This window comes from Pezoporus occidentalis, unplaced genomic scaffold (genome assembly GCF_034315485.1).
Source record: "Pezoporus occidentalis ecotype Australia unplaced genomic scaffold, CSIRO_AGI_Poc_V1 ctg48, whole genome shotgun sequence".
NCBI classification, from domain to species: Eukaryota; Metazoa; Chordata; class Aves; order Psittaciformes; family Psittacidae; genus Pezoporus; species Pezoporus occidentalis.
The window spans coordinates 402,176-428,568 of NW_026915813.1; the positions used below are offsets into that span (position 1 = coordinate 402,176).

Here is a 26,393-nt window from a genome sequence, read left to right on the forward strand (position 1 = left end):
TTGCATTAAATGTAGTGTTTACATTGCATTCTCATGGTGCAGAAACAGCGTCTTAATTGATAGGTGCATGGCATGGTGGAAGAGATAATGGGATTCACATTCTGGCTCATTCCCATTACAAAATAAAATCTCTGATCTATTTGTATGCAATAGTTAAACAATCTAAGGGCTAGGGTTGCCAGTCATCAAATGTGCTATTGTCTTCCCTCCCATAGGTTTGTATTCTTCTCTTCTTTTGCTAAAAAGAGACCATTATTTGTTTTTTTTTCCTGTCATCATGGTTTGTTGGTTTTGTTTTTTTTTATATAAAATATTTAAGTAAAATAGATGTAAACTGTTATCCTTTGAGGCGCCTCATTGTTTCCTTTATGAAGAGCTAAATCAGTGGAAGAACTTTCCACTGGACTATAGCCTTAGCTTTGCAGGGAAATAATTAGCATTTGAAGCCAAGATACCATGTTTATGGTCTATTGGCCTTATTTGGCTTTGGGAATGCCATGTCTCTATTCCTGGTATAGTTGCTGTTCTCTGAATCTTTCAATCTGTGAACTGGATATAACAACAGAGAAAGGCATCCTAGTGCCCAGGGAAAATGTGATGATCTGAAACTGCATCTCTTTGAACTGCATTTTTAGTACTTTTCCTGTATATAGAGTATCAATAGACACAGTGTAAAGAAAAGAACTACTGACAATGAAATTCACAGTATTTGTATACACATATAATTTTTTGTATTACAAACATTTTTTGAGATGATCTTCAAGCTAACAACCCTTTCAATATAGCCAAATCTAGAAACAGCAGGTAATGAAAGTATGTGATACAACAAGAAATCATAATGATGAATTCTTAATCTTTTCTTCTCTTTATAGTTGAGCTTTTTATTATTCCTGTCCTTGTTTCTTGCATCGCCCAAGGCCAGGCCCAGGGCGCCTTTGAGCAACCTGGTCTAGTGGAAGATGTCCCTGCCTGTGGCAGGGGAATTGTAACTAGATGAACTTTAAGACCCCTTCCAAACCAAACCATTCTGTGATTCTATGATATTTCATGCTGTGCTTGACTTCAAAGAATACTGTTATTGTATTGGCAAGGTGTTTACAGTATGTGACATGGGTAAAAAGTGTGTTCTGAAAAGCTTAATCCTTTTCCCTGATCCATTTTGCCACCTTTGATCTTAACGTGCTGCTTTTTATGTACACCTTTTGTCACTACAGCTGTCTTTCCGCATGCAGGAGTGAGCTAAACTCCTTTCAGTATTCCATTAATGCCACTGATGGTCAGTTGGCAGATGTTACCGAGTGACCGACACTCACCCTGGCCCCCGCTGATCCCCAAGTGCCATATGTGTCTGAAAGACAGGTGGCTGAATGCAGGGCTCTCGACTGGGGAAGCCCAGCTCTCAGTGGATGCTCTCTAAGCGATGAAGACATTTCTAAGATGCATGAGCATTCTTGTCAGTAGATTTTTAAAGGAAAAAGAGGCCACTGCTATAATAACTCACTTAACTTAGAACTTGAGACCTAAAGCATCTTTCAGTATCCTCTGCATTCCTTCATTCATTAGCTTTTAGTTAGGCATCTGCTCTCTCTGTGAATGCTCTAGTGTCAAAGAACTTACTGACTGCTTTAGTTACCTAATTATATTGACTAATTCCCCTGCATGAGGAATCTCTTCTTAACAACACTGTGACTATGGCTATGTATCAAATATGATAAAAATACAGCTTCTATGTTATAAATATGAGTTAAATTAGGCAATAGTTTATTTTTAGGTTGTGAATTATATTGAAGATCAAGTTGTTAAAAAAAATGTTCTTTGTGCTGTGAGCAATTTTTACAATGAAACTGTACTCTCGTCACTGTGTTGAGCAGGGAACGTGCTGGCAGGCGTATCTGGGTTAGGCTCATTAGAAGCTCCTAAAGCAGGATTACATAAGTGGGACCCTATCTCCTCAGGTTAAATATAGCTCTGTAGTTTAGTCTAACATGTGCCTACCACAAAATCACCCGATATTGACTGACAGTAGTAAGCTGACTTGTTCATCTTTTTAGTGCTATGCTTAAAAATGAAACAATGACAATATGAATAAAATTCACACACGAATCTTTCATTGAATTAATTGTGATTTTATTGCTGTTATTTAGGGTGTTTTTTTTTTTTCTAAACTAAACTATTAACTCGTCAGATTGGAATAAACTTGAAATATACACAGCATACTTTTCATTGATCTATTTTTTTCTTTAATTGAGTTATAAAAAGAATTTCTTTTTCTGTTTTAGGCTGTAACCTCAGAGGGTGCTTTAGCAAAAGTACATATAGTGCTAGCTATAAAAAAAAAATAAATCTGGGTTTGGTGCAACACATTCTATTTCCATTGACTTGAAACTTGTTTAAAAAACCTTACCTGTAAGGCAAACAAAAGAAACCTGAAAAATTGGAAGGTTTTATTTTCAAATCATTTTAATCAACACTTCTTATTTAAAATAGATTTCCTTAATTTTTTTTGCCAGGCACAGAGCAGCCTGGGAGGGACTTGGGAAAAATCACATATTCTCCTAGTTAAGTAATAAACTTTAAACAATCTTGGCTTTTTGTTTGCTTCTCAGAAAAACATCTTCTCAGATGGATCTGTAAATACTGTTGATACTTTCTTTGCTTCCTCTTGAATTTTTGTTATTTGGAGCAAGGACTACCCTGTACTATTAATTTTAGCTTTGTTGTCAAGGCAATAAATGTGATAATGCATCCAGCATGTTCTAGCATGTGTTAAAAGTATCGTAGACAGGCGACATATGCTTTAACACGATGTGGCATTGCTAGTTTGAGCCTGGCTCTCCTTGAGCTTTTTATCTGTACCAGCTTAGGTGATTTTATAGATGATGGGTTTTTTTTTCATCTCGATAAGACTCCTGCAATATTGTAACAGCTGTGGTGTTAGATTCCTATAATCCCTAGATAAAGACAGCGTGCTTATGTGATGAGCAGTGCTAGGTTCTCTTGAGCATTTCTGGAATTCCAAGAAATATGTAATCATTAATGCAATCGATAAACTATTTTGTCCAGATAAGTTTGAATTTGGTTGCTTTTCAATTCATACAGTACCTGATGCTCCCCTTAGCGTATTTGGTTATATGTTTAATACTTTGATAGATAATCTAGAAAGAGGTACGGTAATAATAACTGTTTTCACACAGTTTTTTATTTTATAGCATGTGAATTAAATCAAACTGTCTCTATAGCCTGTAAGAGATTCAGTATCTCTCTTGCTAACTAGATCTTTTGCAGGTGTTACTATAAAAATAACTTCTATAAGAAGTCACTTTGTCTAATTTATCTTTCAATTTATTTACAGTACAAGATTTATCAGAAATGTGATGTGTGGCTGAGTAATAGAGGAGTTGCAAAGTCACAGACTTCATATAAGCTAGAAAATGTGGAGAGGATCTGTAAGAGAGTGGTTTGGAAGGCCAGCAGTGCCAGGTCAGTTGTATTTCTGTCTGGAATTTCCCAGGCAGAAGAATGTGCAGAAGATGTACTGCATTGACTTGCTATTGCACACTCTAGGTGGTTACTAAGTGTGTCAGATTTACTGTTCATGGGCAGTAAATTCTTTGTTCCTCGAAGTCTTGGCTTGCTCACTTGAGCATCACATATGTGCAGTGACTGAGTCCAGATTTTTCTTTATATATTACTGGCAAATATACAAATTCTTTCTAGGTAGGAAAAGTGAAAATGTGCAGATAAAATCCAGGTCGTTGGTGCCTTGCATTGTGGTTTATATTTCTAGCTCTGAATGGTCCTTGCTGTGAGACAACACTTTTCTAATGCTTTGTGCAGATTGTTTGTATGGGTGTCTTGCTTCCACAATTAGAATTCCACTAAATTGGAGCACATATTGACAATGCTTTATTAATGTGAGACAAATTTTATTTACCTGTTTAGTTATTTATCCCTCTTTCTGAATTTAAATAGCACCTGTATACATCTGTTTAAGCTTTTTGCTAAGGAGCAGATCTCAAGGTTCTGCTCTTTTTTTCTTTTCTAAAGTTGGGTTATATAGCATTTGTAAATACAGTGGGTCAGTGGGCATGATGGCATCATGGCCTGAATATCAGTTTGTTTTCCCTTCATCTGAAACCAAGCACAATACTATTTTTGTTAAAATTCCCAGATCACAGTGACTTTATCAAGCCAGAGAGGAAGAAAAGAACAGCAATGTTACAGCATGTACCTTTACATGCTACATACATATTATAGCATAGACCTTTGATTTGTCTAAAAGTACGAGTGACAGAGCAGCAACGGAAATGTGTAATGGTGTTAGCATTGTGTGTTCTACCTTTGTAGAGTGCTGTCATCGTTCTGTAACTTCCAGCACATTTTTCCTGAACTACTGATTTGCACCAGTGCAGTGTGTTTCTCCATCATTTTGAATTCCTTCTTCCCTCTGCTACAGTTCCTTTTTTATGATACTTTGGAATGCAGTTACATCCTGTCTTTTCTGTATTACTTTTACTGTTTTAATTTCCATGTAGGCTCATGAAGTTCTGTGAGCCAGAAGTTAGGGGAAATGCTATTATATGTGCATGTTCTGTTCTCAGCTGTCTCTGACTTGGCACCTATGGTCACTGTTGGGGGCAGGAGACTGCTAGATGGGGCTGAAACCATCTGGACCGGTATGGTGGTTCTTAGCAGCACATGATTCTTCAGTTTTAGAGTAGTGCTTAGGTGAGGGCATCTATAAACTGTGGGTATAGTTGTTACCCAAACTGATAGTTGATTTTAGTGGAGTCATATAACTACAGGAATAAATGAGACAAAACAGGGAGAAAACAGGCCATACATGCTATACTAATAAATGAAATAAAAAAATAATCAGAGGGGAGAGAAGGACATACAGATAGGAAAAGCACAAAAGAACGACTGATTTTTATCTTTTGCACAAGAAAGTAGTCATAGCCAACAAGATGAAAGAGTTTTCTTTGTATACACATAGGGATGACAGTGAATTAGCTCCACTTTGATGAGCACGGCAATACAGTCTCTGTGTATGACACAGGCACTTGGCAGTGCTAATGTGATCTGGGCTGGCCTAAGCAGATGATTGCATTTTTGTTGAATTAACCAGAACAGATGATAGGAATGACAGCACAGTGCTGCAACTTCCTAACAGCTGAACTTGAAGGTTTATACTTTAGGATTGTAAATAAGAAGTTAAAATTTAGAGCCCAGTACTGTTGTATGATTTGGTTTTTATTAAGCTATCTTTTTACTGTGAAATATTAGCTTAATTGTGAAGACTGAGGTGTTTTTGCTGATGGAGTTTGCTTGTAGCTCTCTCAGCTTTCTCACTATAAATGCTGCTCGCCTAACAATAAAACTTTGGAAGCTGCTTAAGGCTGAATAAGTGAAAATGTAGAGACACTGGTTAATAGTCCTTTACCTTTGAATAGCTCTATTTTCAGGATAATTTTAATAAAAATTATTGTGTAGATTATTGCCCCATATTTTTTTGATCGAAAATATAATACATTTCCCAGTGAGAATGCCAAGGTAAATATTCACTTTTTATGAAGAACTATCGCCTTATTTTTATAAAGCCCCTTTGCTTCAAAAAGCTTTTCCTGATAGTTCCCTTCAAGAGAGAGGACTACAAAAACCCCTATTCACAAGGAATTTTACTTAGTATCTGAATACATGCACACTATTACAAGGCAGGGTTTTCAGTCTTTATAAACCAATTTCTCCTTCCTATAGAGTACTAAAACTTTGCTCATTAACTATGTTCAGTATTTCATAGGTTCAACTACTGGCTTCTCTTCCCTGCCCCATGCTCTCAAGTGACGGCTTCCCGTTTGTTCTCTGTTCCCAGAGGAGGAAACCATCTCATATAATATCCTGGTGAGGATATTTTTCAGTTTATCTTTTCAGAAGGATATTAAATCAACCAAGTTTAATTTTTTAAAGGTCTGTTTCTGAGACACAACTTGTCTGTGCCTGGCCTTTCGTACTTAGCACTAGCATCTGCCCATTTCTGTTGTTATTATATCATATCAAGTCATATTATTGCTTTTTCAAATATCAAATACAGTTTTCTTTTACATTATTCTGCAAAGGTCTTACAGGTACTGAAAGATGCAACACAATGTGCAGAATATTGTCCAGTGCCCAAACAAATTATATTGTTCCTCCTCCTTTAATCTCTTCTCTTTCTAGAAATCTCTGCAGCATTTCTAATAAAGGGTTCAAAGTCAGATAGCAGTGGAAATCCTTGGAACCTCCTGTACCACTTTAGATGATTTAAAAATCCATTGTTTGCCAAATGCACCCCTTTACTGCAAATACAAAGGGAGGAGGATGCAGATATTGGCAGTGTTTTGGAACAGGGAGTAGGTTAAATGGTCTTCATTTCTTCCTTGAAACAAAAATAATGAATAGACAATGCCACTATATTTTAGGCAGAAATGCTATCTAAAATCAAACTAATATCATTATCAGTCCTTGGGACTGCTTGTAACAAGTAGAAAAGTACAATTCATTCTATTTGTCATAATTTTTTACAGCTATGGCTAATTTTAGATTGTCATCTGGATCACTGTGAGTGTTTATAAATGATCACATCTATTAGATTTTTTTCTTTAATTAAAAATCAGGTAGGCTGTAGGATATTAAATTCTGATTAGATGTTTAGTGGGCAGAAGTGGATGAAAAAGCTGGAATTCGGCTTCTGATACAAGTTAGGCCTTAATTACATAAAAGTTTTGGAAAGCAACACTGTGACTGAAAGAGCTTTTCCAACTCCCCTGGCATACCCAGCTTTTTCCTCTGCCAACCTCCCCTTTGTGCTGGCTCCAGCATTTTCAGATTGCAGGATGAATTAGCTCAGAGAGATTGATGAAGGTTAAAGACATTGAGAAAAGAGAAAGCCTCACTTTTAGCTTGGATTGCTTCTCTCTTTTGGCTTAGCACAGCTGTGCTGGCTCAAGGTAGGGACAGAACTATTTCTTTTTAAGGTTTACATGGGCTTAAAGTGTTCATGAAACTACAGCCTTAATTGCAGTATGCTGCAGCAAGGGAATAAGCACTTTCTCAATGCTCCTTCTTGCCTCTGGTATCACTAACTACCAACTTCTCCCAGAATGATAGTTCAGGTACGTGCCTCAGCACTCATCTCTTGTATCCTACTCCTCTGCTTGTGTTTGATGTTCCTCATGACCACTTTCCCTGAGAGCAACAGGTTGAAAACTGACTTAAATCACTGATGCTCTACAGCAGCCCCTGCTGAAGTTTAACGATTTCCAGTGCCAAATTCTGCACAGCTCTGGTGGTATGTGCCTCTGTAAAGCTGAGATCAGAGGTAGGTGTTGGGACTGTCTGGATGTCTGCAGGCGGCAGAAACAGCATCAGGTCATACACGACCACCAGTAGGTGCTAGTGTAGTGAGGCTGCAGGGAAAGGTATTCACAAAGATGTTGAATTGCCCAGATCTAAAGTTGCGATTCTTAAAATGTCTGCATAGTAACTTACATTCTGGAAGGGTCTGAGTTTGTGTGTCCATGGCTCGGGTTTGACATTTTTCAAAGTTAATACAAATGTTTTATTGCTAGACCAGTAACTGTTCACCTGCATTTAATCTAACCTATGTCCCCAAAGGGGACCAAGTCAGAAGATGTGTCATGCTAACAAAGGCTGGTGAGTTGGCTGCCTTAAGAAATGCAATTACTGGAATTTTTGCTCAGAAATACAATCAGAGGAAGAGTTAGGGTCCTTTTCTGTGGTTGCAGAAGTCTTTTGCTTAAATCGGAAGTAATCCTCATACAAAATATTATAGGATTGCAGTTCCCTATTGAAACTAGGTCACTTTGTATAAAATAATTAAAGATTTATTAGTCCTTAGGGAAGGACCCAGATCTCTAGACTAATGTTTGGGTCCCTCAGTGGAGAATAATGAATCAGTCACTTGCTGGGCAAGCATTGCAATCATTATAGTTGTGTGAAGGACTGTTAAAACATGCTCTTCCAATTGCAGCCTAACAATAAAATCGACACCTGCTTCATACTGTTTTAAGAAACAGGCATGGGGAATTAAAGTAAAAATGAGGGTTTAGAGCTGTCTTAGGTGGAGACGCTCATCTTTGGAAACCTAAGATGCAGAAATATAGCTTATTGCCTGTTTTCTGCAGAGGACTGTATAGAAAGGGAAAAGTGAACTTTCCCTTTTATTGTGGAGGCACAGGAAGGACTGAAGGATGGGTATTCCACTTCCTTTAAGTTATTGGTACCTGAATTGTGCACTTTATAATGCTGCAATTGCCAAACTCCTCTGCGGATCTACTCCAAAATCATTAACTAAAAATGATGTAACACGATCACCATTAACACATGGTGCAGATCCCAGGAGTTCCGAGTGCTGTCATCTCAAATATTCAGAATAAGGTTGAAACTTAGAAGCCATGTCTGTTTTCCTTCCTCCTCTGTAGCAGCTTCTGGACAGAGTTGGAAACCCTTACTATTTATCTCTGAAAGCAGCTTAAATGACAGTAACTTGGCTGCTGGGAATATCGATGACCTAAGATGTTCACTTTCAGCTGATCTTAATGCACTGGGCAATGGGAACAGCAGAGCCACACTTATGACAAACCATCATGAGTAATACCAAGTAACAGTGAAAAGTTCAATAGCAGCTTCTTTATCAAGTGCTCCTGGTTAATTCATTAATTCATTATTCCTAATGAAGTGTTTCATGCTAAGCATATTTAAAAAGACAGCCTCCTAAGTGACAGCAGTTGTAGTTCTCAATTGCTTCAGAATCCCAGCAAGTAAAATAGAGCAGTGTAATACAGACTGTCATTATGAAGACTTGATGCTATCATACAATGTAAAGTTTTCTTATTAGTCCTGAATAGTGAAGCAACTAATGGGGTGTTTTTGTATCTAATTTTAAATTAATGCAGGTAATATGTATGTACCAGTATCAAATATTTTCTGTGTTACATGAAACAGCTGATGTTAGGATTAATTTGGAGGGTCTTTTTTCTTCTAGTTGGGAGCATCTTACCTTCTTACCTGCAAAGCTGGTTGCCCAAAGTAAATTGTGTAACTAATTTGAATTAGCTTTCTGAAATGCAGAAAAAATAGTAAATGTAATTATTTATTGTTCTCAAAAAAAATGACACTAAAATAGATGCCCTGCGCCTATAAATGTAATGGTGTCTGGTATTCTAACATTCTTCTGCTTTGAAGCCCTGTATTCACTTCACTTTTCTCCTGCCATAATCATTCTTTCATTGCCTTTCTTTCCTGCAAATGTTAGAAACTCACTGGAGTGATGGAGAGGGCAGACAAGATGATGGAATTTTCATTTTCAATTGTATGTGTGTAATATAGGTCGCCTCTTCCGAGAGGGGTTTTTATACTGAAATAACTGTTGTGGGGTGTATTTTAAATATCTGTTATTTCAAGGGAAGCAATTTTATAAGCACTGGTGGGAAATTCTGTTTGTACTCTAACCTGTTTCTAAAGTAGGCAGATTAATAAGAAATATCTGTTACATAAATATGGAACTGTAGATGGTAAGGGTTTACAGTCATGAGGTATGCTAAAGATGATGCTAACATTAAAATTTGTCCTTTGCCATAAGGAGGAACAATAAAATAGACTCCTAAATAACATCTGTAGAATAAGGGCTTCATTATTGTGCTTCTTAATTTGAACTTCAAAACCAGTTTTAGTTTTACTGTGTCATGATAATGTTGTATAATTGCGTAGTTCTCCCATCTTACTCTGATGTTGTATAAAATTAAATTGCATTATGTAGCATAATTATACATATGCAATTATACGTAATTGAATTATATATAATTCTTCTCCTTCCTCTTCCTAAATATATCTTCCAGTAGCCAGATAACATGCAGAGTAGTGGTAGATTGAAGCGATGCTGTGATGCAGTTTTCTCTGTGTCTCCTGGACAACCAAGTGTCTCCAGAATCCATTGGAAAGCAAGGCAGAACTTGCAAGTTAATGCGTGTAGTTGGGAATGCCCTAAAAAGTCAGACATCCCTCGTAAACTGGCACATCTAGTTACGCAAGGCTCTCCTGATATTTTGTGCTGTCAGGAAGGAAAATCTGTTCTATTTCTGTCAATGTTCCACAGCAAAGCAGACTATTTTACACAGTTACATTACCTCTGTTGCCAAAGAAATTAAGGTAATTTTTTTTTTTTAATACATTTTTTTATTCTGAAGCATGTTATCATGTAGCAAGACTTCATTTAGACATGAAACGTTAAAACATGTTACTTCTTACACAATTCATTAATCTGTTTGGAACACTGTTATTTTGATTTGAAGCATTTGCCAAAGGCCAAGTTCTTGGTTGTGGGTCATGAATATATAAATCTCTTGCAGTTGTTTGCTGTGTTAACCTTAATGAAGCATTTTAGGTAAGTTGTGGCACATCTGTTTTGTAATACAAGTATTTCATTGTGATTTTAGAAGCTTGCTTTAGAATGCCTATGAGATCTTCATTTTCTTTGTCAGAAATAAAATATATATTCAGATTTGTTAAGCCATTCCTACAAGGAGTAATAGTTTTAGACTAAAAGAGGGTAGATTCAGACCAGACATAAGGAAGAAATTTTTTATATGAGGGTCATGAAACACTGACACAGGTTGCCCAGAGAGGTGGTAGATGCACCATTCCTGGAAACTTTCAAGGTCTGCTTGGACAGGGCTCTAAGAAACATAACATAGCTAAGATATGCCTGATTATTGCAGGGGGTTTGAAATAAATGACCTTTAAAGGTCCCTTCCAACCCAAATTATTGTATGAGTCTATGATGATTCACTGAATGTGCAGTGTTAGTCCTTCACTTATACTCTTCTATGTGTCCAACAGTAGCTAGCAATAACTAAATTGAAAGAAGAAAAAGATTATGTTCATTTGACTGCATTATCCCACCCTAGTATTTTTCAAGTTTGATTAATTGTCCAATGTCTTTACATCCTTTAAGACCTCTTCAGTTTTTGAAGAAATAAACTGCTTCTTGCAAAAAACCCTTCAGTCAGATACTCCATTTAATTCTTAGTCTTCACTCTGTTGTAGATGTCTTTGCATAATGCCCTCGGGTTCTTGTAGTAGCTGCTCTGTCTTTCCTGCATTGTGTAACAGGAAGGTCTGTCCCAGATAGAGAAAGATTCCAGGCCTATTTACTCCTACCAGGGTGGGATTGGATTTAATTTCTTCAAATCACTATTTTTTAAAAAATAACCTGGCTATTCTTGGAAAGCATTGTGTGACTTTGCAACCTGGTGGTAGGGTGCCTCCAACTCAGTCAAAAAGTAGCAATCAAAAGCGGTTCAGTGTCCCTGTAAGTGACTGAGTGCTCTGAGATGCAGCAGGGTTTCAGTTTGTGTTCATGGTTTATAAGGCTGACCATTGTTCACCAAGAGTGAAAAGCAGGCTGTTCCATAAATGAACAAAATGGAATTCATTCTTCTGCCAGAAAGTGCGCCTTTCTTGTTCTAAAGATGATTCAAAGTAAATCACCTGTTCCAAATATGGGGTTTTTCTTTTCTCTCTAAATAACTTGTTCCTCAAGTATCCTAATAGTTCAGTTAACTTTACATAAATTGATAATCTACCTGCCTACCTACCTATCATCATAGTGTTTTACTGATAGATTTCTAAGCTTATTGGTCACCTTGCAGATGGACAGCCAGATCTAAGGATGAAGTTTTCTAGAAATGCAGAAGGGTTGCTCTCTCTTTCTTAAGTAGTGCTGCAGATGAAATTAAGTCTGGATCTGTTTAAAAATAGCAAACCCCAGATGCTCTGAATTTGCTGTGAATTATTAGGGTTCTACAATGACATTTTTTTTTTTATTTACAGGGAAAATCACTACAGTAGACGTCAATAGCACTGTTTTTAATGTTCTTGATGGAGCCAGGAAATTAACGATTATACAAGTATGAACTGTCCAAAGGCAAAGCAGAACCTGAATAGCAAATAGTGTCTTCTGTAGTCTCTTCCTCCTATCTGGATTTTGTATCTGTAAGAAAATTTTAAATTAAAATATAAAGCTTTGTGAATCAAGTGTCTAGGTTTTAAATGTAATTTACTTTAGGAATTCAGTTGCTTTTTGTAATTACCAGTATGATTTTTATGTGGCAAAGGACTGTTTTTTTTTGCCTCCCCTTGAAACTTTTCAGTTAGGAAGCATTTATTTTTCTTTTTAAAGGATACATTTTATAAGGAAGAAAATCACTTGACAAAAATGGCGTATTGTAATCATGCTTTTATAACCTATTACCATTTAAGTGGTTTATTTTTTACAGTCAAGATATTTCTCAGGAGTACTTACTTTTTTACTTCTCCCACATTTTAAAAGTATTAGTATGAATTATATTCTATTGGAATACTTACGAAGGCTTTTGAGGGAAGGAAGGTTGTAGGTTGCAGCAGTAGTTCACTCTGTGTCTCAACTTGTATGCTGCTCATTCAAGAATGAGTTAATATAGAAGTGTGTGGTTTTGTAGTACTAAGGCATAGACAGAATTTTACACTAGTGGTCTCAGTTGGTTTTTGAGAGGGTTAAGAAAGGCTGAAAGGACATGGCGTTGGTAATACTGCGGTCAGTAAGTGCACCTTTCATATTGATATACTAGTAGAAATGCCAGACTGCAGAACTCCTTGCCTGAGAGAATTGCTGTTTCCATTATATGTAATTGTCTTAATTTGTTTGGACAGAGGATGTTTGATGATAACGCAGGATGCTTCTCAGGATTTCTTCATATTAATTCACAGTTATGGGAAGCTGAAAAGGCCTTCCCGGTTATCCTGTTGTACGTGAACCGTTTGATTACATAGTCAAATTGAAAGAAAACTTGGCAAGAGCAAAGCTGGAACACTATTGAAAATAATTAACTGCCATAAATCATCATCACAAATGTAAAAATTCATCTTAACACAGTTTGATTTTGTTGCTGTGTTAGGAAAGCCCATTGATCTACACTTCTTTGGAAACTTTTACTGTTTCCTTGAATGCTTTTACCTTTTTTTAAACCTCCAGTTGTCTAATGCAAGTGTTCAGTACCAGGACAGGATTTTTTTCAGAGCTGAGAATACCCTCCAGGTCTTCACAGAGTTTAAGAAAGATTTAGAAAAGCCTTTGTACTCAACCTTCAGGTACATTTTCTGTAGTTTCCCCAGGAAGACCTAATATAATGAGAAATAATATATTTCTAAGGTTGAAAAATGACAAATAAGCAGATGCTATACTGAGTCAAGCAAAGTAAGGTTGTCAGAAGTGACTAGAAACCCAGTGATTTACTTAAGGACACAGGAATTTATTTATTCTTACCAACAGAACAGATTTCCATGTAGAAAACAACTATAAACCCATTTCTTAATAACAGCAGCTATAACTCAAGAACTCTAGGTATAGATGGTTACAGGAAAAATAGGAATAAATCTATGAGGTTAGTGAAAAGAAGGTAACAGATGAAGTATTCTTACATATTTAATCGAATCCCTTTTCATATCTTGTACCAAGCTAAAAATACAGTGTGGTATATGCCATCAGGATCAGTAACGCAAAATCTTAACTGAAAACTATCTGCTGGTATAAAGTGGAGCTTCTGAGGAGTTATGGTACAAATGCTAGCAAGACACAACAGGAGGAGCATAGTGGGTTGATATTTATGGTGGCACTATTAAATAAACAGCTAAAGATAATTAAAACTGAAGCCACCATGTTGGGGGCAGCCTGCCAATGGAGAAGCAGGCTGAAAATTGTCTCATTAACCAAAAGCACCAGCACCTGTTCTGCCACTTTTGAGCCATTTTTTCTACAAAGAATTCACCTGATTGGTTGATCACTGTGGCTCCTTAGCCTTCAGGCTATCCATCTTCCTAGTTAGGAAAATCCTTATGTTCAGCACAGCTGTCTGTCTCTCCCCCAGGCAAACCAATAAAAATGTCCCGTCCCCCCCCCAAGCTCCTTTGTTAAAGGGACTCCTGTTGGAAATAGTGTGGAAACCCATGAAACCAAGTGCATCTTGAATTGAAGAACAGATAGTTGTTCTGTTGGTAAGATCTTTAGCAATAAATAATTTATCAAGATGCAGGGGGATTTACTGATGCTGTTTGTTTGCAACACTGATGCGTTGCCTTCTGTTGTATCTCCAGAAGAATTTCATTCTGTATAACATTTTCTACATGGGGGGAATTTTTATGTTTGTGCATTTATTTATTTAATAAAGAAAGTGGTTGTTTGGGTTTTTTTGCATTTGTTCTGTCTCTACCTGGGATGAGTTAGTTTTCAGGGCTGGCAGCTGGAGAAAATAAGAGATAAAAATGTATGTTATGTGTATAAGGAGAGAAGAGAGGTAAAATTATTTTGGGAAAAAGGTTTCAGGTTTCATTAACTGGTCTGTAATGAAAGTGGAAGTTACAATGTGTTCTCAAATGCTACAACTTTAAAATTTCTATAGGAACTCAATATTTGTGGTTGGGATAGGTATGTATGTGTTCTAGTGTAGTCCACAGATATATGTGCTTTTCGTGTTGAAGGCTGGGATTGTTATTTATACTTGCACTGTATGAACTGCAAGCGATCAATGTATCAACTACATTGTTCTCTAGAGTATTTGTGACCTGCATTATCCTTCAGTCATGCAATTATAGTACTCTGAATTGAACATCCTACACAGGAAAATACTTGCACAGTAACTGTAGATTGTCACTTCAGCTCTTGCAAATGAGGTAGTGTGTATATTCCCCTTGTTCAGGAAGAGGTTTATTTGCCTGAAACTCCTTTGAAAATGGAAGTCCTTGTTGCTTTGCCTTGCTACTTAATGGAAGTCCTTGTTGCTTTGCCTTGCTACTTAATGGCATTATGACTATTTTATGTCCTACTTATAGCCTTGTAGGGAGTATTGCGCCTTAACTCTCTCTTTGCAGCCAGTTGTATTGATTTGCAACTAAAACACAGACATCAGACATAGTCTGAAATTTTGCTGGATGTGAGGATGAAAGCATAATATACTTTTCAAATCTGGGTGAAACCAGTACTTGAGGGCACGTATGCTGGTGTGTTAACTTTCCTGGAGAACTGCTAATGCTGTCTGTAAGCACGCTGGTTCTCACAGGGTTGCCCCAGAAGACCTTCTCCTTCATTGCCTTTCTAATAGGTAGATATCTTTGTTCCCTTGCCTTCCATTTCTCCCATGCTTGTTCTTAGTAATGTCACCAGCCCCACATTATCTTTCAAGCATCACTGCATGTTCAGGAGCTTTTTACACAGTGAAACATACAAGTCCTCTAAAATCAGTGTATCCAAAACTTTAGTGGCAACTTAGCAGAGATGCTGGATTTCTGTTCCACTTCCAGGCCTATTTAATGTTAATGCAAGTTGTGCATGAATAACAGTAGGTTAGGACTTTTTTTTTTTTAATTTTTTTAAGGTTCCTTTTATTAAATTTCAAGTGAATAATACAAACCAAATTAGTGTTAGTCAAACTGCTTAAATGCTTAAGTTTATTCCTGCTGTAAAGCATATGTACACGTGCAATTGCATGGCTGTTAGATGTGTGAAGCTGTTTTCAGGAGAAAGTGCTACCAGGCTTCCTCCTGGTCTTGTTATGGAGCGAGGTCAAGAGCATTGTCAAGGGTGAATTCAATTTTGTTAGACCTTTTCCCTTTTGTCTTCTTGATGTGGGATTATAGTGTGGTTGGCATGGACTGAGGAAGCTATAGGCTGTTTGGTATTGGGCTGTGCAGCTTCCCTCTTTGTGCAAAAGACAAGTTTTCTTGTGTAGATGATAACAATGAAAAGAGCCTGAACTACCCTTCTTAAATATAGACTCCTATGTCTGGAAGTAGGCTTTTATATAAAGTAAGCATGCAGATAACAGAACCTATAGACTACTTTCTAAATACAGATTTTCTGTGATTTGTCTCAATTTAGTATGTTTTGAAGGGAAGAGAATGTGTCATAGTATGTCAATCAACCATTCTTTCAATAAGTCTGAGAGTGGAACAAGACTTAGTGTCACTGTACCATGCAGAATACATTTCAAGATCACAGTCTCCTAAACCATCTTGAAATAGTTCTGAAAGGACTTTCTTTTTCCTGAAAGGTATCTATATGAGTCTAAGCCATGATGTAATACTCTATTTCGTTAGCCTAACAGTTTTTTGTGTTCTATATGTATCATTTGAAATAGATTTTCTGCTAATACTGCTTTAAAGGAGTTGCATGGTATTATTTTACAAAGTTTAGCTGGCCAGTAGATGATGGTACAGGTATATAGAACTTTGAATATCTTTCATAGAGCATTGTTGAAATGATGGAAACTCTGGAACGTGTGTCATTCATGTGTAATTACCACATCTTCTAGTTTGTTTCCTCTTCAGAATAGTTAAAAGCATATAGAGTTTTTCAACCATGTGTTACTGTAATATTAATATAAACGATATCAGTAGGAATATCGCATGTAATAGAAATATCAGCTGTGTATTACTGTATTTGTGTTGTGTGAGCTGTGTCTTGTGGCTTCAATGTGTGTGTGTGGATATGTGCACGTGTGATAAATCTTTGTTCCATGTACTTGCTACTGCGACCAAATGAATGAAAATTTGATGAAAATCAAAGTGTGTTTGTTGCCAGCTGAAATGGGGAAGAAAGTGTAAACATGGAAACTAATTTCAGTGATTTGTAAGGCATAATTGCTAATGATAGTAAAACAGTTATAAACAAACACATTTTTTCATCAGTGTCTTTTTGAGTATTCATGCTTTTTATATGGTAGCATAAAAATGGTCTATATAAACCTTGTGTTTTTGTCTGAACAGTGATATGACCAATGGCAATTTTACTGGCTCTAATTATTGAGGTATGTGAACTGGTACTCACCTGTTTCTGGTTTCTTTATTTTTTTTTTCTTTTGTTCCATCAGCTTTGGCAATGTGAGTTTTAAATCTTTAGGAATTCTCAGTAGGCTGAACAGCCATGATAAATGTCATGGAGTGAGAAAAATCATGCCATGCATTAGTTATGAATTTTCCTAAGCTTTCATTAAGAAGTAGTTGCAGTGATGTTGAGGAAAAGCCCTCAAGGTATGAGTGAAAAAAGCGATGTGTATCAAACAGGACTTGTTTTTTCCTGCACCTTCAGATCTGCTGTATAAATTACTGTCAGATTGCTTTTTCTTTTCTCTTTTGTGGGCTTTTTTTTTTTTCTTACTCACTTCAACATGACAACTTGACGTGATAATAAAGGGTGAGGATTTTAACCAGTCTTTAGGTAGTTATTTCATTGCTCTTCTTCCTAAACTGTGCTTTAATGTCCATTATTAATCTTTGAAAGTAGAAATAGGCTTGTTCTTTATCCTTATCCAATGAAAAACCTGTATAAAGCCTTTGATTTGAAATAGGCAGAAAATAATGGTAGAGTAAGTTTCAAGTGGCACTCACTTTTAATGGGAAATAATTATAACTTGATTAAAAAATTGTATTTGTAAGAGATGTTCAAAAAGAAAAAAAAATGGTCTTCTGCTAATCTGTCATTCAATAACTTGTATATAATTAAAATAATCAGATTTAAGGTATAACCTTGATATGTTTTTGTAGTATTTAAGAAGTTATATTGTGTCATACTGCTTTTAATCTAACATAGCCTCTAGAGTCCTAGGCATCAGTAAGCTGAGCCTGGGGTAAGAGTAAAACCGGGTAAGAATGAGACACTTCCCAATTACTCTTTCACCTCCCAGCTGCTTGCAACTTAGTGGTTTTCTGTGCTGAATGAAGTTTCTTTGTATTTAGCAAGCATCACTGGATTATTTTTCCCAGAAATTTGTCCATTCTCCCCTTCAATCCATTTAAATTTCTAGAGCAACAAGTCCTTTCAATTATTTTCATTACTTTGAGCCTGTTCCTTGAATAGCCATCTTCTGTTTTGTTTTCTGTATAGTATCCTACTATATTTTTTTTGCTCTAGAAGAGAGTGACCAGATGATTCCTAACCATCTTCTCGATTATATGAAAATCCTCTTTCAGACTGCCTCTCTTCTAAGCTGAGGAGCTATACACGCAGTTTTCCTTGCACAGGAGTTCTTCCGTATTTTGCCTTTTTTAATTTTTTTTCCCTCAGTTATGTTTTTCTGACATTTATCCCAAGGTATCTGATGTTGGATTCGTACCCAGTTAGTGTCAGAGACAGTATGCTAGACTCGATGATCTTGGTCTGAGGCAGTATGTTTGTGCTCAAGTTTTTCAACAGTCTGTGCTGTTGTCTAGTATTGCGTATAAACAATACAGATGGTCAGTCTGTGAGTTATTTAGAAATATAGATGCAGAATAGGGAAGTCTGGTTCTCCCACCTACAATAAAGTTTACCAAGATGTGTATTTAACAAGAACTCTTCACATGTTCATTAAATGCTTATGTTTGGGCCAAGAGTTTGATTGACGAGTCTGCTAGTCATATATTACACCGATTTGCTAGATATTTTTAGTATCCTAACTTGAATTCAGCTGACTTATCTGTTATGGCAGAGAAATTCTAGGGGGTCTTACTTTTGTGATGACTCTCAGTAAATTTTGATTTCTTTCTATGCTTGTTGTTCGCAAGTAAATGTAAGTAATGCAATAAGACTTCTGGCAGGTTATATACAGACAACAAAGATGAGCTGTTCATATCTGAAAAAAAAATTACCTTTGAATTGTTGTCTTTTATTGCTCTTTCATATCTTTTTAGCTTTTTTATTTCTAGTGAAGATGTAATGTTTTGAATTGTCTTTTATTGCTCTTTCATATCTTTTTACCTTTTTTATTTCTAGTGAAAATGTAATGTTTTGGAGCATCCTCTGGAATTAGAGGAGATGGCACTCAAGCTTCCAAATACAATGACCAATGTTCTTGGAGTTTAGAGTAAACAAGTAGTGATTGCACATGAGAATCTAGTTCTGTGCACATAAATCCTGTTCTCCTCCCTCTACAAACATGCTTATGACTTGCTTGTAGCAGTAAGAAATCATATTTTATAAATATCAGCATCAGAATAGAAGGGATAATTTATTCTATTGCAGTACAACTGCCAGAGGATCTCATGGGATAAAGTGATGATGTACTTTCTATTATCTTCTGGATGAAATAGGACTAATATCAATCATAGGTAAACTTTTTCTTCCCAAATGTTACTGCAGGCTAAGTATTCAAAAATTCATGGTAGTTATGTGGCTAACTCAAACATATCCAGTAAACCTTAATTAATTAAAAGCAAATATAAATACTTTCTCCTTTGTGTCTACTCAGTGGTCTGAAATTGCCTTTGAACCCATCATATTTGAAATACAGTAACATTTCATACTTAGAAATGTTGCAGTATAAAGTTTAAATGAATTTTGGTTTTTATACAACCACTGTTAGCTTTTGGCAAATAAGTTGTCATAGTTAAAGAATATTGTGAAGAATCCCACAAGGATTTTAAAGATTTTAGGTGAATATTGGCTGTGTGATGCCAGGAGAAACTTAGGGCAGCTTTTCTCAAGGCGATGTGTGTGGAAATGAAGAACTGCAATGTCTGGTAGATTTTTAAATTATAATGGATACATGCAGCCTAGTGAACGTCTTAGCTAAATGCCTTTGGGCCACGCTGAACCAAAAAGAACAAACCCAACACCATGTCCTATGGGGTGATAGACACAGTGGGTGGTAATTTATACTGTAACACCCTCACTACCACATAAATGGGAATGTACACAGCATTAGTCCTCTATAGGTTTACTATTTAACAAAGGAAATCTGTGCAATAAATACAAGTTTGAAGTATGCATCTATTCATTTTACCCCCTTTAAGAACTTCTAAATGACATATTAAAAATCCTATGTTTTCCTGGTTTAGAGAAAAGATGAGTAATAACTATCATGTTGGTAAAAAATAATTATCTTGTAGGCTTTTATGTATATATTTTATATATATAAAATATTGCTCTGTAGAAAAGGACTAAGTATAAGCCCTCTGAATGATATCTAAGGGCTGCATCCCTTTTACATGGCTTCTTCAATATGTTTTTAGCAGCAACATGTGCGTTTCTGCTGGTGCTTGCACTTTACTTGACTTTATTGTTCCATTGGCCTTAATAAATATGGATACTTTGAGGCAGTACCATGCTTACGTTAGTTCTTTTTCTTCTAGTGTATCTTTGCTGACTCAAGCAGCAGTCTATTTAATCTGAAAGTTTATTTACTCAGAGGTGTTTTACTTATTTACACAGTAAAAAAGGGGTATAGAGCCAAGTGATTTATGAGATGTGGGAAAACCAAAGGAAACAAACCAACCTGAAACCAAAGAATTTTTCGGAACAATTTTGTTCAGCATTCAAGTTGCAGATAGTAATGCAATGCACTCTTTTCTTTTTAAAAGATCATTATTTTATGCTTTATATTGAAAGTGGTGGTACAAGGAAAGTGAAAAATACATAAATACTTCTAACTGTCAGGAGAACAGATCAGCTCACAGTTAGCATTGCAGGTAATTTTGTTTGAGGTAAACCAACTTAACAGAATTGCAAGTAAAAAACCCCATTTGGTACAATGTATTTAGAATTGTAAAGAGTTTTACTTGATATTTTCTGTCAAAACGTGAGAAGAATATTAATTTAAATGAATTTCTGATAGAGCAAACAAATTTAAAGCAAGTTGACATTTTTCATGGAAATAGGTTTGCTCTTGGTTTGCTCTCCCCCTCCCCTATTTTTCCTTTCCAAATTCAGTAGGGCAACAGCACATGAAAAAAAGTAAATTAGAAAAAATAAATAGTGTGTGAGAAAATGAAGGACCAAAATAAATGGGATGGTTCACTTTGCACAGGTGCAGAAATGAGAGAATAGCACTGAGCTACAGTTAGGGATGCTGAGCTTGACCTTTGTGAGCTGGCAAAATAAAAGAAGCCAACTTATGTTACTGCTGACAGGCCAGCAAGAATTTTAAGCTCAGCATATGTCCTAATGATGAGAGCTGTGAAGGAATCCTTTATTGAAATGTTAGAAGTGGGTTTGTGTCTGTGCCTATACTCATGTCCCTGTAAGGTGGGTGTTTTGCACATTTGTGTGAACTGTTCTCTGAAACGGCAAAGGAAACCAAAGCAGAAAAACCCACCCTGCTCAGGGTATGTCCCCTATTCACTGTGCCCCTCTGGCTGGCTCATCTCCATGGCACCACTATGGAGGGTGGCTGTTTTACTGGGATATTGCACATTCCAACTATTTTATGATCCTACGATTCTAAGTTCCCCCCCGACAGTGGTGAACATCCAGGTAATGCTTTGGTGGGGTCGCTGTGTCTGTGGCTGAGACACCAGAAGTTTGGGCATCCCAAAAATGAACGTTTTCTGCAAAATCTGTAGCCATTTCTGAACAGTATTTAATGACAGCATCCCGCTTTGGTCTATAGCATGTGTTGCTATGTGTAAGCTTATATATGTATGTGTGTATATATATATATATATATATATGTAAGATAAAAATGTGTGAAGAGAGGAAGGTAAAGAGATTTCAGACACCATGCTTCAGGAGGTGTGTTTCTACTTTTAATTCATTCACTTAGTGAAACAAGATGAGTTTCCCTAATGTATCTTGAGAAGGCTGGGAGAGCCATATATTTAGGACGCTCAGATTTTCACAGCTGATATTTCCAGCTCCTGCTAGGGAGGCTAGAAGCTGAACTTCATGATACGAAAGTGAAGGCAAAGCACTCTTAAAATATAACTCAGTGGATTTCTTCGTTCTTTTCCTTAATGACCAGATCTGGTCCAACATATTTTTTCCTATATGTGTTTCTAGATGTATACTCCTCAAGAAAGGGCAGTGACTCTTTATACTGGCAAGGCAATGCTGCAGGTAGAGGTACTCGCTTAGCTTTTGTTAAATTCTCTGTGGAAGAGTTAGGCAGTCTTCGGCATGCAGTCTTTCGATCAGTTCTGAAACACAAGAAGCAATCTTCAGAGGCCAGCTTATGCCGAGCTAAGATTTGTTCAGACTTTAATTAGATGTGTATCAGCCAGAACATCTCTAGAAGAAAAGATACTGGGCAGAGAAGAGATTCAGAGCAGCCCTACGGAGAAGGACTTGGGGGTGTTGGTTGATGAGAAAATGAACATGAGCCGGCAATGTGTTCTTGCAGCCCAGAAAGCCAACCGTATCCTGGGCTGTATCAAAAACAGCATGACCAGCAGGTCGAAGGAGGTGATCCTGCCCCTTTACTCTGTTCTTGTGAGACCTCACTTGGAGTATTGTGTGCAGTTCTGGCGTCCTCAACATAAAAAGGACATGGAACTGTTGGAACAAGTCCAGAGAAGGGCCACGAGGATGATCAGGGGACTGGAGCACCTCCTGTATGAAGACAGGCTGAGAAAGTTGGGGCTGTTCAGCCTGGAGAAGAGAAGGCTGCATGGAGACCTCATAGCAGCCTTCCGGTATCTGAAGGGGGCCTATAGGGATGCTGGGGAGGGACTCTTCATTAGAGACTGTAGTGACAGGACAAGGGGTAATGGGTTCAAACTTAAACAGGGGAAGTTTAAACTGCATAGAAGGAGGAAGTTCTTTACTGTAAGGGTGATGAGGCACTGGAATAGGTTGCCCAGGGAAGTTGTGAATGCTCCATCCCTGGCAGTGTTCAAGGCCAAGTTGGACAGAGCCTTGGGTGACATGGTTTAGTGTGAGATGTCCCTGCCCATGGCAGGGGGATTGAAACTAGATGATCTTAAGGTCCTTTCCAACCCTAACTATTCTATGATTCTATATTTAGTACTCAAGGCTTACAAAGCATATTGATGTGATGAAGAGGATGGAAAAAAATGATTTTTGTCTCCAACTGGGAAACAGAGTTCATTGTCTGTAGATCATGTAGATGGGAGAGGAGATGGTACAGAGGGAGAATATAATCCAGTATACTAAAAAAAAAAACCAAAACCAAACCTCTATTGAGTTTGTAGTTTTGGTATCTAGTAGTCTTAGGATTTAATTTACACATGTGAGGTGTGGCTTTGGTGCAGCTATTGAATTAAAGAAGAAACAAATATGTCAAAGCCTTTGCTCTCGCTGTGCGTAGCAGTAACTGAAATGGGGCTTGTAGTGTTCAGTCTTAGGGACTGAAAAACCTATGGTAGATTAAGTTGCACTTATCAACATATATTGGTTGCCAATAGTAAGAAATATTGCTAGATCTTTGCGTCTCTGGATATGTAAATATATTTTGAATGGTAGATGCATTTTCCATAATAGCTGTAAAATTATGTACTATCTGTTCTTAAGTGTGCCATTGTCAGATATGAAATCCTTATTATAGGGACATCTAAAGAATCTATTCTGGTAAATAACTGTACTGGAATTAACAGAAAACTAGAATCAACAGCCGTCATGTTTACACATTACTGCATCTCTATTGCACTCCCGTACAGTCCTCTCTGAAATGGCTGGAGAGGGATGTCACTCCATTGCTGGGTAATGTTTCTGTAAAGGCAAGTACCTGAAGAGCATTTGGATTGACTTTTTATTCCCATCCCCCATTACTATGATTTTAATTGGAAGCAGCTCTTTGTTCATGTAAAACTAGCATGAGGTCCTTTACTGAAAGATAGAAGATAGTGATGTCTTTGTATCAAACAGTGCCCATTTCAAACTGTTACACTTGTCTTTGTTTAATTGGGCTTGCTGAGGTTTCTGGGAGAATGAAACTTCAATCTTCTCCTCCTGTGAATCACTTTAACATGCTGTCTCTGAGCAGAAAAATACCCCTTTTATGAGTAGGTGGAATAATATGCTAGCTGGATTCTGATATTTATTAAATGTTAAGTCTTTGTTAAGTTGAAATCTGGAAGAGAGGGCTGAGAAGCACAGAATTTGCAGATGTACATACATGTGTCATTTTTATGACCATTATGAGGTCTTGATTGAGTGCACTGGATCTGTGCTCTCCATAGCTGCTATGTAACTGGGAAGTGTAGGCATTTACACCTTTGCTGTTAGAATTGAAGCATTTACTAATAATATACTACTAACCTAACATCATTTAAAGTGTGTTAACAGAGCTAATTGATGCCATCAGGGTAACTGCTGAGCCGCAGTCCAAGCACATACAACTGGCTGCCTGGAGTCCTTTTCACAAGTCGTTGCTGAGTCACTGGGTGACCTTGGGTAAACCTCTTCCCTTGGCATATGCTGTCTGCAAAGGACAGCTACTAATGGCCTGTGTAGTTACCCTTGAATGACAAGTTCTGTGAAACGGCAGATTTGATGCTGTGAGCAACTCTGCCTAGGAGAACGTGTCCCTGCCCATGGCAGAGGGGTTGGAAGTAGGTGATCTTTAAGGTCCCTTCCAACTCAAACCATTCTATGAAATGATTTCTTGTTTCATGTTTTATTAGCCCTACAATAGGCACTGTGTGTTGGTAATGAAAAGGAAGATAAGGGTATATGCTTCGAGGGATGGAGAGGAGGGAACTGGGACCAAAGGCTGGTAACTAGCTTGTAGATGGGGTGTTGAATGACTTCCTCTTCCGCTTCCTTGATTTTAGAGTGTATGGTAGTTGATCCTGCAGCACTGATTCAAAGTTTTTGAAGGCTGTGTTTCAAAAAGCAAAAATAATAATAATGTTGATGTGAAAAAATTCTTACTTTTTAATTAAGCTAAATGAATACATTCTAGCCTTTGCTTAATGGGTTTTATATCAGAAACAGACTTCAGGTTGTTCACACTTAGGAATCCAGTTGCTCCTGTACAGGGCCACCCGTATGTGTTTGCTGGTACCCATATAAATGCTAAATGAATGTCATACATATTTATATACTGCATGAGCTGCTGAGGGAAAAGAGCAAATAAACAAGCCATGTGTGAGAGATGCTAAAAGGCCTGAGTAGCCTAATAAATCTTGCATTAGACTGAAATGTAATAAATGCGAAGCCCTGAGGAGCACCAATGGAAACAAGAGCTATTTCTTGAAGCAGAAACTTTTGCTTTTACATTGTGTGAAGGACTTTGGACATACAAATATGTGTAATTGCCTTTCAGTGACACATGTAGTAAGAACCCTTTTTCAGGCTTTAAAACTGCAAAATCTCTAATATCTGAAGTAATGAGGAAAAGAGTCCATGAGTAAGCTTATATTCCCTTTGAAGGCCAGCCTAATTGGTGATCTTTTATCAGCAATCTCAGTCGCTTTGATAATGCAGTACTGAACACAGTGTGTGGGAGTAGAGAGGAAAAATAATCCTGTAAACCTTCATTGCTCCAGACTACGTCTTTGAGCAAGACAAAATAGCTTCAATTGCTGAGTCAGTCCAGGGCACACAAAAATAAATACATTCAGCAGCTTGAAACTGATTTGGAAGCAAACTACTGCCAATAGAGAGCAATAGCACATCACCCTTCATTCTTACCCTGCTCAAGATGTGAACCCATGGAGTCTGTGTGGGCTGAACTCCCTGCTGGTGCTGCACTGAGTAGTCAGAGCAAGAGCCATCAAGCCAAGGAATGAGAGTTGCATAGAACATAATAATGTTCTATGCAACTGAAGCCTGTGCATGGCTGGAAACTCCTCACTGGATTTGTTTATCAGGCAGAAAAGCCTATAGAAAGTGTGTCGAAGCACATAAATTTGTTCTTTAAATATCTTTGAGTAAAATTGCTGGTGTTTAAAACTGTGTATAAAAACCCAAGAATATTCCAGCAAATTTCTTAATGCACTCAACACTGCTCCTACTGAAGTGCTAAACCTGCCAATTTTGTCCTCTGCTGTAGATGATTTGGTATGAATGGTTGTATGATACTTCAACATTCCTGTCTCTCTTGCATTTATATAAATCCTATGGTAACATAAACATTAATATTGTACACATAAAAGGATAGTCTGTTTTTCTAAGGTCTGAGAAGCCCAAGACCTGTTAGCTGTATGGAACCTATCTAGAAGCTAATTTGGTGTGAGGGAAGGGGTCTTGGAGGGGAGAGTCTACAGGAAGTAGGTTGGCTCCTGTGACAGAGTTGGGAACAAAAAGAGCTCACAAACTTGTGTAAACAGCCTGAGAGGTGTCACCAGTCTCAGCCTCCAGCAAGGAAATTGGAGTTGGGGAAAATACTTTATGTTGAATGTTTTATTATTAAGTTTTTTCACATATAAAACGACCGGTTCTTGGTGTGAATGGGGCTGTGTGCTCTGGCTGAGCTCACTGAAAGCTCATTGAATCTGTTTTTTTTTAAAAGCCCATTAATATGCCTGATATTTAATGAATAGAGAATGTCATTCATAACTTCCTTAGTTAATCACTGGTACTCTTTAAGGAGGTAATTTCACATGGATATCTCTCCCCCACCCAATTACTACCACTCATCTTAACTATT

The 26,393-nt window shown here is 37.2% G+C and overlaps 1 protein-coding gene across 2 annotated transcripts in view; it reads left to right on the top strand.

Annotated features, from left to right (window-relative positions):
- JAKMIP1 (janus kinase and microtubule interacting protein 1) overlaps positions 1-26,393 on the top strand; it is a 139,302-nt gene that overhangs the window by 12,041 nt on the left and 100,868 nt on the right. Inside the window, exon 1 of one of the 2 annotated variants that reach the window (XM_062636344.1) lies at positions 13,973-14,088. The exons of the other annotated variant lie outside the window; for it this stretch is intronic. The gene's annotated coding sequence lies outside the window, so the exon portion shown is untranslated. Of the gene's footprint in view, positions 1-13,972; positions 14,089-26,393 lie in introns of those variants that run through there. 2 annotated transcript variants of the gene reach the window in all.